Raw genomic sequence first — 15,581 nt, forward strand, 5'->3', positions numbered from 1 at the left:
GCTTAGAAAGGTTAAATAACTTGCTAAGACTAGAGGCAGAATTGGGGACTGTACCTAAGCATGGATGACTCTGGAACCCAGGCTCTCAAGTACTTCGCTACACCGCCTCCTTTTCAAAGGGTGTCTCGTTAGACCTCTCTGCTGCGTCTGACTAATACCCTTCTTACTCAAACTTTACTCCCGCAGCTTTCACAACCCCACATTGCCTAGATCCTACATATACTTCACTGTATTTCTGCTCTATATCTTTCTAGGATCTTCCCCTCAATCCCCATTCATTTCTTCAATATTTGTTTTGTAAAGGGTGGAAAATTTTCAAATGGCCAACTTCCGCTTCTGTAATCTGCTTGTTTAATGTTAACCAGGGTGTGGTTCTAGGAGACGTCTTGTGCAAAAATATACTAATGGCCAACTTCTGCTTCTGTAAATCTGCTTGCTTGTTTGATGTGGTTTCAGGCTTTATAAACTGCCTCCTCTGGAAGCTCGGGGCTGATTCTCTGACCATGCATGGTGGAGAGTCAGTCCCGGCTGGCTAATAAAGGCTCATAATTCATCTCAATTGGCTCCATGGGTCTTAGATTTGATCACACCACAACAGTTTCCCAAGGTCTATCTTCAGACAGTTAAGAAATTCCCCTCCTAGAATGAAGGAAAGCTATAGAGGAATATGAGATATATATTAGCCATCTCTACCTTCCTTTCAGAAAAAATAAAAATCAGAAGAGTATGGTATAATAATAGTTAAGGAATTTTAGCACTGGTGATTTTTACTCAAGATAAAATTGGAGCTGCTTATCCTGAGCTCTGAAGTGGTAATGAAATTGCCGACTAAAGCAATTTTAAACTAATAATTCAACAGAAATTAGTTTAATATAAGCACAATGCTCTTTCAATTACTGTAACTTACTATTTTTCAACATGAACATTTGATTCATTTAATATATTTTAAATAACTATCATATAGTGAAAGCACTGTAAGTTGAGCAGAAAGCAACATATCAGTTATCTTTTAAAAGTTCAGCTGTACCGGTTACATATATCAAAAAATACCAATCATCCATTGTATCCAAACCAATCTGTTAAATGAAAAAAAAAAAAAAAACAAGCCACCTTCTCCCTCCACTTCTTAAAATGTCCACAGAATTTTTTTTACTAAAGTAAGACATTATATTACTGTTAGTGAATAGCTATTTTAATCCATGAGACAAGGAAATATAAGTATCTTAGCTATTAATAATTTTCAGACTGATCATGAAAGCATATAAGACAGGAAAGAATATTTTAAAATTTAAGCAAAAACTACTTTTGCTTACTAAGTGTATTGATCAGAAAAGTTAATTTCAAGTTTGTTATTAGAATTAAATTATATAATGTTTTACTTTTCTCATTGCAATCTTGACTTATAATTCCTATACTCTGTAAAAAAACTCATAATTATGTAAGGTAAAACTTTTATGATCATTCTTACCAAAGAATTTAAATACACACTAGCTACTCATCCCAAGTATTCCATCTACAGATATTCCCATATGGCTTTCTTTCTCAAGAAGTTAGCCCAAAACCTACATCTGCATGGGTGAATGGATGAGAGAGGAAAATAGAGATACTGAAACTGTAGCATAGGTATTTTTTTGGTTGCTTTTTTTTGTTTTTGTTTTTGTTTTGCTACCAAATTTCTCATTATAGTGGACATTTTTAGGTGTTCCAAAAGTAAAACAATTCAGCCTCTTGTAAACTGAAGGCAGTCTGTTTTGTCTATAATCCAGAAAATAAATAAGATGCTGCTCTTAGGTTCCTTCTCCTAAACTCGTATGTTCTGGTATAGCTCAATCTTTCAAACATTTATTGAATGCTTATTATGTGCCAACTAGGGCTACACATGAAGAAGACATAGGCCCAGCTCTCCAGGAGTTTACAGTCTAAGAAAAACATTTAAGTGCATATTCACACAGGTCTGTAATCCATTACCCTAAGCCCTAGGGCCAGATGCATTTCAGAATTTGGAAGTCTTTAGAGTTTAAAAAAGTATGTTAATAATATATAATGTAATGCCCCAACCAGACCCTGGGGAAGCACCTCATAATCAAGGAGTACTCTCCTGCAGCAAATGTAAGTAAATTCACAACTAGGAGGGAAAAAATAGATTAGCAAGTTTCAGGATAAATTCAAATCACATACAGTTTTGCCATTAAATGATTTATGAACAAAACTGTAGTTTTCAAAGCATTTTGGATCTCTCAACTGTGGATAAGAGGTTATTGATCTGTAACATATAAAAAGAGGACTACTTGCTAAAAAGGACGATGACCCCTGAACTTAAAAGATAACAAGTAGAAGTTGGCCAACCAAGACATGACATTTACTGAGCACTTATCATATGCCATGCGCTGTTCCAAACTCTTCATAGTATCGCATTTAACAATCTCAATTCAACCTCAGAAGGCAAGTGCTAACATCTTCCTCATTCTACAGATGAGGAAACTATATTTTACAGGGGTTACGGACCTTACCCAAGTTCACACAGGCTAACAGAGTTGGAATATGACTATACTTACTGTGTGATCCCAGAAATTGTTTCACTTGAGTCTAAATTCTCTCACCTGTACAATGGGGACATTAATACCTACTCATAGGATTGTTCTGGGGATTAAATAATACACATTTACAAAATGTCCTTGGAACTTTACATCAGAGCTAATTTGGCCCAACAAGCACAAGATATGAAGAAGCTATAACCATAAACGCTACTCAGGCCAATATTTGTAGCTACTGGTGGGCTAAAAGATATAATACAATTGCGATTTAAACAAAAAAGAAAAATAAAATTATTATTACCAAAAGCAATTCTCTTCATGGTCTCAGCATCCCTGTTACGTTGCAACGTAACCACTTCTTCCTCTCCTTAACTCCCTGAGAAGCACTGAGGCTTCCTCCCTCACTCTAGAGGCTGTGTTCTTCTTTTTGCTGGGAGAGGACATAAACCACTCCTATCCCACACGAACTCCTCCATGTAGACCAAGATGTCTAATGAAGGAGTAGAAAGAGAAAGATTCCAAAGGGTAGAGAGGATGGGAGAAAAAAATTCCAATCACGTGAAGGGCTTTCTCAAACTACATTCAGCTTCTGAAGATTTCAAAGCCTGATGGCACCTTGCCCATCTCCACTCCAATGTCTACATTGAGGCACTATTATTAATGCTATGTCTTTCAGGTGTGTAAGGGAAGAAACAGTGATAACCACTAATTTAACCAAACAGCTAACCAGTGGTTCTCACTTAGGAACTTGTTAGAAATTCAAATTTTTAGGCCCTTTCCCAGGACTAAAATATAAGAAACTTTGAGGGTAGAAACCAGTAAACTGCTTAACAAACAGTCCAGGTGATTCTGCTGATGCTTCCTAGAGTTTGAGAACTGCAAGTCCAAATCCCTGTTTACACAAGGAAACAAATCTAACGCCATTCGATTGGAGGAAAGTTCAAGAATGTATGCTCTTACATTAAGAAGTTCCCCAAAAAGCTAAATGGCATTTATATTACCTTCCTGGTCAAACATCTAAATACTCCTAAAAAATAAATATATTAGATGGAATACATATTTCATTCCCATTCTTATTGGTTTTAAAATGAGAATTATTCCCCATTTCTGAATTGTAAATTTTTTCCTGAAGGATGACTTTGGCATGGGAAAGAGGCAATAGAGAAAAAAGAGAAGTTCTCATAAAAATTTCCTATTTCTCAACACTCACAAAATGTTTTTACAAAGAAATCACTGACAATTCCTTTGCATATTTCAGGCATTATTATCCCTTCCCTCAAGGGAAACAAAGAATCTAGCAAAATCCTGATGGCAGGGGGAGGGGATGGATGGGAGGCAGCCATTACTTCCTTTAAAATAATCTATTTGTATTTGGTTCTGATTTTACTCGTTAAGAAAAAGGATGAAATAAACACCAAGTTTGGAAAGGATGGCTTAGGAATCAAGCTATCTTCTACCCTGAAATACCCATGCCACCTAGAAAAGAGAGATACTTGACAAAAATTTTTGTTTTAAGACTTAAATGCATTAATCTTTGTTACCGTAGCAAAGTATATGAGAAAATACCTACTTAAAAAAATGTTTCATGTAGTTATGGCATTAACTAAAAGAGGAACTTGGATTCTGAAATTCCAAAAGGGTTTTTTATGTATTTTTCTTTTTTTAAAAAAAGGACTTGTGATTGAGTTTTCTTAACAAGACACATGATCAGTCCAATATAGTAGTAAATCAATCAACAAGAAAAAAAGTTTTTTATCCAGTTATCATAAACGAATCTACCTGGGGTATACACTTTAGATAACAATTGGGGTTTTGTCATTGATCAAGATATGTCACTGTTGAAGAAATCTAAAACTGAGAGGGTAAATTCCTTGACCTGAAAAAAGTCATGCATTAAAAATAAACAATAGGAATTTGTTGAATTAAAAGCAAATGGATTTTGCTGTTTCATTTCTACGCATTTTTATATTTGTTTTATAAATGAAATGTGAGTGACATTTCCAATGTTTTAGACTATCTGCCATTTATAAAAGATCAGTGTTTAATCGTAAGATGCTTACGTAAGTTTATAACCCTATAAAGTACACAGAAATGACACTACTGTTAATCTAAATCATCCTGTGACCCATGCTTCCACTCAATAAACATGTATTTAACATCTACCCTACACTAGGCACAGGAACAGACCCACTTCAATCAGAAAAGAAGTTAGAATAATTAAATTAGGATGTTTAAGTGCTATAATAGAGCACATATTTAAAGTGTATGTCACCAAAACCAAATGTTTCACGAGAATGTGGCTGCACTCAACATACTAAGGACTTTCCTTAAACTTCATGCAGTACATCTGAAGCCACTATCTGTGAACCCACTGAAACCATTTTCAGTATGCTTATATTTTTAGCTGTACTACTCTTCAAGCAACAAGTTCTATAAATTTACTGTCTGTCAGCTATGTAAAACAGCAGGGTATTCCCTTTTAGTTAGTCCTAAAACTACCTTCTCTAAGTTGAGATGCCTCTAGTTTTAGGATTTCTAAGATTCTGTGAACCAAACATTAGGAAAATAAATTATGACTATGTAAATTACAAATCATAACATTGTCAGGCCCCCTTTTCTCATGACTCTACTCAAGCATTCTTACCTCTTTGACGTTTTGATAGGACCGTGTGAGGTTCGATCTGTATACCTAAGTCAGTCTCATATCACCTTTAAGTCACATAATTTGCTTTGGTTTTACCAGAAACCACCCCTGAAATTGATCGGATTTGGTTACATATTACTCTCAGTTACAGTTTTTTTTTTTTTTCAATGAATCTCACCCGCTAAAGGATGAAAATATGACAACTGGGGATATCAGAATTTCATCTAATCTAACAAATGTTTATGTGTGCTTAACAGGCATCACAATATAACTTATTTGCTAACTTGGCTTCAAGAAACAAAATGTGATCTGTGCCATCAATATATTCATGGCAAAGTCGCTACAATTCCATGCGCTCGTAACTTTAATAGAAGAAAATATCTTAAACTTACAATAACAAGTAGAAGTTACCAATTATAATTAGCATTCATTGTCTTTCTTCAAGTGCAGATTTCATTCTAACATAAAGCCATAATGCGTAGGCACAAGATAAAATTTTGGACGTTTCATTCATTAAAAAGCAAGTGTACCTATGTGATATTGGTCTGAGATCTACCAATGCTACTTCAGGATCACAATTCATTTACAAAAATACCATACACTTGCTGTCTTGGGTTTAGACCAACGGCTAACTAATAATCCAGACTAGCTATCTGAGATTCCACTCCACTGACCACTCCCTAGCCCCACCACACATGTTCTCAAAACCCATCAATCAAAGGAGGCTTATCTCCATCTGGTGGCTTAAACAAATACATTCATTTCGAGTTACATTTAGTCACATTTAGTTTTATTCTACTGTTCTGATTTTTCTTATTGATGTTTTTATCCTGCAACACTCAGCATACATCCAACAATATCACTCACTCTTCAGCATCCTAAGGGAAATCACATCCCTTCACACTCTGTCTCATTATCACTTCTAACAACCTCTAACAACTTCACAAAGATGTTCCCTCACTAGAAAATTAGTTAGCACACAACAATGGGTGAAATTTACATGCCAACACGGCTCCCCTTCTTTATATATTAGGGCATGGAAGAGTCCGTGTGTTTTTTTAAATTTGTTCTCTCCCTCCCCAGTGGCACATTAGTAATTAATAACATAATGAAATCCCTTGTTGATAAATTTTAATTCCCATATAACCATGAAAACTATTATCTAAGTTTAAAACTCTTTAAATATCAACTGCTTTTGCTTTTTTACTCCATATGACAACATTTTTCAAAAATATTATCCCCCTAACAGCTCCCCTAGAGGCCCATTTAATAAGTAATGCACATAATGAAGATGGCTTGTTGACAAATTTCAACTTCCTTAAGTATATTAGCTGTCTACAATTTTCCATTTAAATTTATAATTTAATTTACATAAGTCTGGAGAGTAAAAAATGTTTTAAGTTATTCCCTTATAAAAACTGGCCACTATAAGCCTTGTTAACTCTAACTACGCTGTATGACCTATGTCACATGCCAGTTAGACAACGAAGCCTCATTCAGCTTAAACCGAATGACTGAGTTTTAATTCGCATTTCCAAATAGTTAAAGCCCAATTTTTGTATTTGAAACAATTCTTGGGTGAAAGTGTTTAGGTGGGGAACTCATAACAACTGAAGGGGGAGGGGATGAGTCAAGCCAGTGCTATTATTATAACAAAAATATCAGAAATTCCTATGTAAGAGCCCAGAGATTATTAGCCCTTGAGCACAGGGACCACTGCCCTCACCCTCGTCCCTCCCAGGCTAGTGTTCTCACTTTACAGTGCAGAGCCTATCCATCTCTCTATAACTAAAATTTATTACACGTTAGGTAATAAAGAAGAAACAGCATGGCTTGTTCAAAAAAATGATATTTTTGAATAGGTGAGAATGAATATTTAAGGATAGTCACTACTCGACTGTTTATATAACAAAAAGCTACAAATATAAATCAATAGGAGAGCTCATATGGTACATCCATACAATGATATACTATGTAGCTATCAAGAAGAGAACAGCAGAGTTCTAAATACTTGCAAAGATGCTGACACTAATGATAATCCCTGAACAAATGCTCCCTTTTGGGGTTTCAACTATAAGATAAGCATACCCATGGGAGTTTGCTCTCACTCAGTAAGGTACATACTAAGTTTTCTTGGTAATAACTACAGGGCACAGGAACCAACCTTGCTAAAACCAAAATTAGAGGAAAAAATTTAAGCTGCATACTGATTTAAATATTAAATGTGGACATTAAAAGAAACTTTAAATTAACATTATTTTAGCAAGTCGGTAGTACGCAAACATTTAAATCATTTACTGTGATTTCTACTTCAAAACAGATTAAATAAGATACAGTTCTCAGCGATTTGGGAAGAAAAGGATCTCCATAATGCAAACTGGAAAAATGGTATTGAGGACCAGAAGGTATTGAGGAACTTCTCAAGCATTTTTTGTCCACAGCATGAAAGGAAATTCTTTGGTACCTGGACCATCCACAAGACATTAGGAGGGTAGTGAAGCATAACTAAGAGTGCCATCTCTGGTCCCCAAATGCTGGAGTTTGAATACTGGCCTCTGCACTGGCATACGTTAACTAACATGTGGAAAAGGGAACAAAGGTTAACTGAAATTACTGGAAGGTTGATAAAAAATACACCTTTGAACTAAAGATGGAAAATATTTAAAATATTTTAATAGAAAGAAGTACATTTCACAGCCGGAATTATTTTAAGGAATCAAAACATTTTGAGGCTAAATAGTTTTATATTTTCAGCGTAAGCCAGATGTCTCTTTGAATCCAACTATTGCCCTTTTGCTTTGCATTCTTTTCAATCTTAGAAGATTACCTAAAATTAAAATTTTCAAATCTTTGTAATTTAAAAGTTTGTGATCAAGGTTCTTCCATTTTTGTTTCTTCCTATTGACCTACTCTATTCGTCTGCTGCTTATTAATATTACCTCCACCAGAGGGCACACAAAAGAAAGATGCAGTGGTGGAAAGCGAAATTGGTAACTTGTTAGCTTCCAGAGAAGCTTTAGCAGTCACCAAAAAACTTTAAACAGCACTGGCGCTATACGATTCTCTGAGACAGACTTTCCCATTTGAAACAGGATTAGATAAAACATAGCCAAAAAAAGTTGGCAAATATTAATTTATGTTATCTATTAATTCATTCAACAAATATCTGAGTTCCAAACACATGCCAGGCACATTCCAGGCTCTAGGGATTCAGCAGTAAACAAAACAAACAAAAGTTCCCGTTGTCATGGAGCTTCATTCTGTATCTGTCTAGGAGAAAGATAATATAGCACATAAATAATTTCAAGTACGGATAAATACTACACAGGAAAAAAATGCTGCAAGATATTAGAGGGTGACAGGGAAGGCAATTTTTAAGTAAATTAATCTAAGTAACGACCTGAATGAAATGAATGAATGAGTCAAGCCTTAAATGGGGAAGGGTAGGCCAAGCAGAACAAACGGTAAATACAAAGTCCAGGAGGCAGAAACTAACCTGGCATGCTCAATCTATAGCAGAGAGGATAGTGAGTCTGGAAGGAAGTGGGCAAAACAGAAGAGATTAGGGAGGTGGGCTGGAGCCCAACCATGTGATCACGTAGGCCTCACCACTATAGTGAAAATTTCAGATTTTATCTAACAGTAATGGGTTTGAACAAATGAGTGATATAATCTCATTTTATTTACATCTTTTAAAGTTCATGAGGGCTGCTGTAGGAGAGAGACTGGAAGTTGAAAGACCAGTTAGCTACCACAGTATTTCAGGCCAGAAAAGATGGTAGTTTGACACAAGAATAGTGGCAGCGGTCTACGGCCATGCTACCCTGAACACGCCTGATTCTATCTGACTCGGAAGCTAAGCAGGGGCGGGCCTGGTTAGTACTTCTATGGGAGACCACCTAGGAAGACCAGGTGCTGTAGGCGTAAAAATAATAATAATAATAATAATAATGACAGTGGAGGCAATAAGAAATGGCCAAATTTGGATTAATTTATAAGTTAGAGCCCATAATAATTGCCAATAGAAAAACAGATATAGGATGAGTGAAATGGGAATTAAGGATAACTCTCAGAATTTTTAGCATGAGCAACTGGGTAGATGGTGGTACTATTTGTGAGACAGAGAAGAAGAGTAAGAAATTATAGCCAGTGAAGCAGGATGAAAATAAGAGTCCATGTCTCAGAAGCCAAGGAAGAAAAAAAAATGCTTCAGTAAGGAAGAAATTACCTACCACCTGTGTCGAATGTGATCTTGGGAAGGATGGTTTCATGGCATAAAAAGGATCAAGTCTCCCTGGTGGGGGTTTAGAAGAAGACTGGAGATGAAGAGTTGAGCAGAAACAGTCTCCGTGAAATCTTCCAAAGATTTTTCGTTTTGTTTTGGACACGTTTAAAGTTTTATTTGTAACTTTTCACTTTTTAAAATTTCAAACAAAGTTGGAAAAGAAGTATAATGAACACTCTTACATCCTCCTTCTAAAATCACCAATTAACATTTGTCACATTTGCGCTCTGTGTGTGTATATGTAGTAATTATCATTGCTTATCCATTTGAGAGTAAATTAAAGATATTGACTTTACTCCTAAATAATTTACCATGTATCTTCTAAGAACATGGGCATTCTCTTACATAACCACAGTACAATGATCAAATTCAGGAAACTTAACACTGATTCGACACATTCACTTAATATTCAGTACGTATTTAAATTTTACCAATCTTCCAATAATGTTCTTGAGCAATTGGATTTTCCAATTCAAGATCCGATCAGAATTATACATTTCCTGGTCAGGTCTCTTGAACTTCCGTTCATTTGAAACAGTTACTTTGTTTTTCTTTGTTTTTCAGGACATTAACATATTGGAAGAGAACAAACCAGTTAACTTTGTAGAACAATCCTCAATTAAGGTATCTCGATTGGTTCCGCCAGGGAAAAGAAATGATGTTCCTAGTTCAATGAAGCACACACATCAAGAGGAACATGTTTATTCCATAGTGTTGCTGACTTTGATCACTTGGTTGAGGTGATGTCTACCAGATTGCTCTACTGTAAAGTTATTGTTTTCTTCTTAGTCATTAATCTCTAGAGAGATTTATTAATATCGTTTTCCCCATTGAACTTTCGCTAGTAGTAACTTGCATGAGTTAACATTACCATGATAGTTGCAAACTAGTGTCTCCTCTATTGTTTCTTCTACATTCTTTACTGGCAGTCGATTGACAGAGATTGTCCTTTTCGTACTTATTACGGCCTTGTGGATTCTTATTTAATTCAATGGGTTATAATCCATCATTATCATAACTCATATTGATGCTCAAGTTTTCCCGGATTTGACCATTCAAGCTAGTGGCTATGTCCATTTCACATGTCCCCAATAGTTTTTTGAACAGTTCCTGACTTCGGTTTCTAGGCTCATACTTGCCCTGCCCCAGCTCTAGAACCGGCCATTTAGGTCTGGGCACTAGTTTTGTTCCCTGCTACAAGGGTGTCATTGCTGCTAAGATGTCATTCTTTCATTAGACAAGAGCTAGGAGATATGTGTATGTATGTATGAATGTATGTATATTTTAACCACAAGTTTATATTGATAACTAATTTCAATCCAACACCAGTTCTTCATTGCCTTCTTCTATTTCATATTTTTTCCCCTTCTCCCACAGTGAAAACCCCAGCTCCAAAAATAACAATAAATTTACTCATTTGCCCAATCCTACCATACAAAATAGTTTCAGAACTGCTATGTCTCCACCACTGTAAAGAATAGCCTACTACAGAGTTCAAGACTTTTTTTTGGCAGTCCTTTTTATCTTTAAAGTAAAGGTATATAGTCAAAGTCGTATTAAAAATATATTTGGATTTATTTTTTTTCTTCTGAGAGTTGATGTTATTCACTAAAATACAGCTGGTTCATTTGTTGCTGATCGTATACAACTTTGGAGTTTTTTCCTCCAAAACTTGTTAATTTTATTTTTGAACATATAAAACATTAACAAGTTTCCAAAACTCAAAACTATACCAAATGGTATAATCAGAGCAGTGCCAGTCCCTCCATCATCCCTTTTACTGTTACTACCCACCCCTTGAGGTAACTAGATTCTGGTTATCTCCCCTGTATTTATTTTTGTTCTGTCAAAAAATTATGCTTTCTACATGTAGAGCAGAGAAATGGGACAGGATACTGGATCAAGGGGGAACTTTATTTAAGATAGGAGACATAACAGAATGTTTGGATAATGATATAAATGATTCCATAGAAACTGAAATTGAAGCTATAGGATGGACAGGACAATCACAGGGGATATATCTGTCAAAATATCTTCTAGTTTAATTTGAGGAGTATCAAAGGGTTCCCCATATTCCATAGATTGCCATCCTGGTTGTAACCTTCCAAATTAATTATATGTACAGCTCTGTAGTACCCACATTAAAATGGGGTTATTATTTTGGAAGGGTAATTAAGCTATCACTACCTATTAATGTCAATAGAAGAAATTCTGCCCTAGCAAGAGGAAGGTTTTGAACTCTGAGCTAGACATTTAACCAGCAACAGAGAGGCAAGAGAAGAATGACTGATGTGAGGGTCTATATAAGACGGACAAATAGTAACGCGATCATGCTGGAAAAACAAACCCACATCTCTAGCATGTCTTGGAAAATTTACAAAAATGCTAATAATTTATGCTAGTAATTGAGGATCATTCCTCATGCCCTGGCTCTAAGTCAATGTGGCACAGAGGAAATAGACATACAGAGGTCTGGCCTTGAATCCCAATTGTTACTTAACAGTTACATGACCACTAGCGAATTTCAGAGGCAGTTTCCTTTACCTGTGGAACTAGATAATGCCTCTTTTGCCAAGTTAATGTGCAATATGAATAGAATACTATATAGCACCACCCCTAACCCTGAACAGATGTTTAGTAAACAGATGTTCCAATAATACATGCAGGTTAAATTACTCAGCAAGGTAAAGAAACTATTCACACAGTGTACTTCAACGACATGCCTGAAGAAATCAGAGAAATCACACCATCTCAGGCAGTATTTGGGTAAGAGCAGAAAAATGTCCAACACTTACTTCCAATTCTCAATTTCCAAAATGTCTCAGAATCTATTTATAAGGTGTACAAATCTATGTGACACACTAAAGCACCAAGGACTTAAAAGAAATAATTCAGGGGAGATGCTGATCAAATGGTACAAAAACTTCCAGTTATAAGATCTTCTTCTGATCTCGTGTACAGCAATGGTGACTATAGATAACAACGCTGTATCGCAAACTTGAAAGTTGCTGAGAGATCTTAAATGCTCTCATCTTCCCCATCCACACAAAACTAAGTGAGATGATGGTTGTGTTAACTAACATCAATGTGGTAATCATTCTGCCATATTAACGTGTATCGAATCATCCTGTTGTACACCTTAAACTTACACAATGTTATATGTCAATTATATTTCAATAAAACTGCAAAAAATACTAAAAGCAGCAATCCTACAGGTTAACAAAAAGAAATGACTCAGAAGAACCTCCTAAATAATGTCTGTGACTCACGAAGAGACTAACCTAAATATATCACAAGCCATGTTAACCAATTTTATAATTTTATAAACATGTACACATGAGTTAAACCATGTTCAATAAAATATTTTAAAAGTTTCTATTTGAAACTCAAATTCATCTACAAACCAAAATGAAACAAGGAAAATCTTAAAATTGTAATCAAATACTGAAACATACAATAAACTTTCAGAGATGTGGACAAAAAAGAGGCTAAGTCTAACTTAAAGTAACCTCACAGAGTGATCTGATCAGAAATTCCTAACGGAGCAGGCCAGGTCACAGAGGGTAGTTACACTTTGGGCCTTTAACTTTCCTAATAAAATGTTATCTTTGCCTTAAGCAAGCCCTGTCCATTGTTTTCATGAATCAAGGTTAAACATTTTTGAAATGCCTCTTTTTCAGACCTCCTCAAGAGAGCACATAATTTTAACTATCCTTAATCCTTGCTTTCTCCCACAGGTTCATGTAATCTTGCTTACTTTCCCTCCTTAATTCCAAATGTATAAAAGAAAATGCAAAACTGTCATTCTCCCGTACGTTTGAGATCTTGCTTTCCCACATGTCCTCAGTTTGGCTCAAATAAGCTCTTAAAAGAATTCTCCACAACTTTGGATGTTCTTCCATAGAGAGAGCCTAGGATCAGTAATAACTCAAAAGCCCCACACTGAAAAGTCTTCAATGTGCCATGTCAAAGAGACTCAAAGTATGCAATCTTGTATATAAAGACGGTCCTTGACTTCCCTTTCATCTAAGTAAGCAGGGTGTGTGCTCTATCTATAGATGATGTACTTAAAGGTCACAATCTCAGATTGCAACACTAAGAGGGTCTAGTAATAAAGCTATTTAATCAACAATTAAATTCGAATTTCTTAAGAAAACTTCCCAGGAGGGTGCTATTTTGCCAGTGGGGAGAGGCAGAGAGATGCATCCATATCCTTTACTGAAAAAGGAAGGAGTGGGAGAAAGGGGAAGAGAGAGATGCAAATAACAAAACAATACTCCTATAAACACATGAAAGTCTGTTTTTAAACTTTTAGAAGTTCAATCTTCCCTTACCGAATAACAATAAATATCAAAGTACAAAGCAATCATTTGTGTTTTGAAGAGGAAAAAGAATGTGGAGAAGGAAAACCTTTTATCATGTACTGAATTTATGAGCATTCAAAATCCATTAATTCGCCCGTCCCATCCCCAAAATGCTGGGCATTATGTCATTTCCAAAATAAATTTAACACAGAACCACTGGACTCATTTTTAGCACTCAGTGGAGAACTTTTATGAACCTTTCCAGAGCTCTTCACCCAGTAACCCTTCTGGGCAGTCTCGAATAACAGCCACTTTCGGGGCAAATACGAGCTCGCGCTGTGTCCATCAGAGGGGCTTAGGGGCGTGAAGAGGAACCCGGGAGTCTGGAGGCCAGGAATACGGACCGCCCCTCGCTTCCCAAAGCAAGCGGTCCAAGCGGCCCAGGAAGTGGAGACTGCAGCCCAGCGGCCGATCCGCGCCCGGGAGCAGAGCGCGACCAGGGCGCGCCCGTCCTGTCCCCCCCGAAGCCCTTGGTCTCGGAATCAGGCGGGACCCGGCCAACACTGCGCCGCCACCCGAGCGGGGTTCCGCCCGGGCGGCCCCGCGGTGCCTCACGCCCCCTGCGGAAAGCCCGGAATCCCCCTGCGGGGCGCACCGACGAGCCGCAGCTCGCGCGATCGCCGCCTACCTGGAGGGAGTTCGGACCCGCGTCCACCCGGCGCTGCCTGGGTCCGCTGGACGCTCAGCAGCCCCTCGCTCGTGGAGCCGGCGTGCAGAGCGCAGCGCAGCGCAGCGCACCGCCGAGACCAGCGCCGCCGAGGTCCGCCGGCCACACCCAGGCCCGCGCCGCCCAGCCGCCAACTCTGCGGCGCGTGGGGGCCGGGGCGGGGACGTGGCTCGAGGCGCGAGGCACGAGGCACGAGGCGCGCGGGCCCGCCGAGGACGCGCTGCGGGCGCGCGCAGGGCCTGGAGCGCGCGCAGCCTGGGCGGGGGGCGAAAGGAGCGGGCGCCGAGCGCGGCTTCTGCTTCCTATTTTCTCTCTGGTTTCCTGCTAGAAGAAAAACATTTATTCCCGGCCAGTTTCGTTTTCTTGTCGGCGTGGCGCCTGGACGCCGGCGCATACTTCTGAGTAGCGCCCCAATTGTGTGTCCAGTTTCCTTCCTGGTACCACATAAACCTCAGTTTGCTCGTGGGCAGGATAGGAGGACTGACTTAGAAGACCCCAAGGTCCCGCTTAGATTTAACGTTCTGGAATTCTAAATGTAAGAAAGTCATCTGAAGCCCAGTCATACAAAATTGCACTGCAGTCCCAGTTCTACCATCGCTAGTTGTGAGACTGTGTACCGTCTCAGGGCCTCAGTTTTGTAGTTGGAAAATAGGGATAATGATACGTGCCTCATAAAGGTCATAAAATATTAAATGAGATAACGTTTGAACAGAGCCTGCCTCTAAATAAATGATCAATACTTGGAAGTTATCGTTACTATCGTCAATGATGAAACCAGGCCGTCCAGATAACTGTCATGTTGCTCTTCTCTGTGTGAGTTAAACATCTATGCATCTCAACCGACTTTTTTTTTTTTCACATTTCTCTGGTGTTTTATGTTTAAAATGTCATAAAGTGAATGCATCTACCCAATTTGCTTTCTCTGAAGTCAGTACCCGCCCGGGAGCAGTTTTCCTTTCTCCACCCCCATCTTTCTTCTGAGTTAATTCCAGTTTGACAGACTGTTGCTATAGCATTCCTTCTCTGACGTCAAACAATTTAAAGAAATAGCCCTGTGTAATGAAAACTGCAGAGGAGTTCTTTGTGG

At 37.8% G+C, this 15,581-nt stretch overlaps 1 protein-coding gene and 1 pseudogene across 2 annotated transcripts in view; one reads left to right on the forward strand and one right to left on the reverse strand.

Moving 5' to 3' along the window:
• Nucleotides 1–14,643, reverse strand: part of GNB4 (G protein subunit beta 4) — a 45,102-nt gene extending 30,459 nt beyond the window's left edge. The window contains exon 1 of one of the 2 annotated variants that reach the window (XM_036218796.1): nucleotides 14,456–14,643. The gene's annotated coding sequence lies outside the window, so the exon portion shown is untranslated. The remainder of the gene's footprint in view (nucleotides 1–14,455) is intronic. The other variant, XM_016160085.2, reaches the window with a different exon arrangement.
• On the forward strand, nucleotides 8,985–9,102 carry LOC118602524 (annotated as a pseudogene).
• Nucleotides 14,644–15,581: the final 938 nt, after the last annotated feature.

The sequence above is a fragment of the Rousettus aegyptiacus genome, unplaced genomic scaffold (assembly GCF_014176215.1).
Source record: "Rousettus aegyptiacus isolate mRouAeg1 unplaced genomic scaffold, mRouAeg1.p scaffold_m13_p_4, whole genome shotgun sequence".
NCBI lineage: Eukaryota > Metazoa > Chordata > Mammalia > Chiroptera > Pteropodidae > Rousettus > Rousettus aegyptiacus.